This window comes from Asparagus officinalis, chromosome 3 (genome assembly GCF_001876935.1).
Source record: "Asparagus officinalis chromosome 3, Aspof.V1, whole genome shotgun sequence".
NCBI lineage: Eukaryota > Viridiplantae > Streptophyta > Magnoliopsida > Asparagales > Asparagaceae > Asparagus > Asparagus officinalis.
The window spans coordinates 53,865,920-53,867,347 of NC_033796.1; positions in this window are offsets into that span (position 1 = coordinate 53,865,920).

Sequence of the window (1,428 nt, forward strand, 5' to 3'; positions counted from 1 at the left end):
TTTCCCTCGTCATTCTTGGCATTTCTTTCATTTTTTTCTTTTCCCAATCGTCACCATTCTCTCCTTTCTTTCACATATCCTCACTCTTAAGAAGATTGTTTTTTTAATGATTCGAGGATGAAAGAGGTGTAGGAAGCAAGGAGGAAGAGATAGTGCAAGAAAAGAAGAGACAAATGATGTTAAGATTTATGGTGGAACATTTAATTTTGGGTGTTGGCAATGGGTGAAGCAAGTAGGAAGAGAAAGTGAGAGAAAGGAAGAGGAGAAAAAGGAAGAGGGAATGAGAGAGAGGAGGAGATGTTGGGGATTTGGAGTAAATAAAGAGATTGGAGGAGATGAAGGAAATTAGAAAGTGTGATGATCCATAAAATAAGGTAAGAGAGGGAGTGACGGAGGAGGGAAGGTTAGGGTATAAGAAGAATAAGGGAATGGAGAAGATGGTGGGAAGAAGGAGGAAGAAAATAGTGAAAAAAGAGGATTTTTTTTTCTCAAATTTTAGAACTTTAGGGAAAGGAGATGGGTTAATTTAAAAATCATGATAGATTGAGTGTTCTATATATAAAATTTCTTACTGGGACCACCTCCCCACAACAGGAGCATCAATGATAATAACGTCGTTAGCCTAATTGGTTTGGGTAGCCGACTCTCTGACCGACTGATGTTCTGTAGTCGGTTGGGCCCGGGTCGACCCTATCGCCTCTTCTACAGCTGGTTGGACCCGGGCCAACCCTGTCACCTGTTCTGTAGTTGGTTGGACTCGGCGCTTGGTTGCCAACCTTTTGACCCTTCATCATACCCCTATCTGGGTAGCAAGATCAGCCGCTTGTGACCTCATGCCGATCGCCTCTTCAGGCTCTAAGTATCCTCTCAGCTTTTTCTGGGGCCTGGTAGCTGAGCCTGACTCCTCACCTCTCGACCCCCCTCCTGGCTTCCGGCAAGAGGCAAGGCTAATAGACTCGCCATAGCCTTGTCGGTTTCTGTATGTGAGATCATTGAAATTTGCACCACCCGGAGTGATGCCGTGTCGAAGAGGTTGCTCCTCTCCCGTGATCTGGCATAAGACTATGTATTCTCCAATTGCTATCTTTCTGTGGCCAAGAGTGGACCCGGCCTCAGCGCATCCTTATTTTTTTAGGTCACTCGGAGCAGGAGAGGATACCGTCGGCGCTGAAGACCCAGACGTAATTCTCCTTCTAGTCCATGTTGGACTCTGGAGCGTCTGAGGTGAACCTGATGTTGCTAATGTAATGAAAGAAATAATGCGGGTCCTTCCTTATCGACTTAATGTTGGCCAGATGCCCAAGCAGTTTCATACTGGGCTGGATGCCGACACGGTGGTAGATGACAATAAAAGCCACCAGGATCCCAATAGCGTTGGGAGCGAACTAGGAAGTGGAAACCCCCCATGGAAACACATGCGTCCCTTAT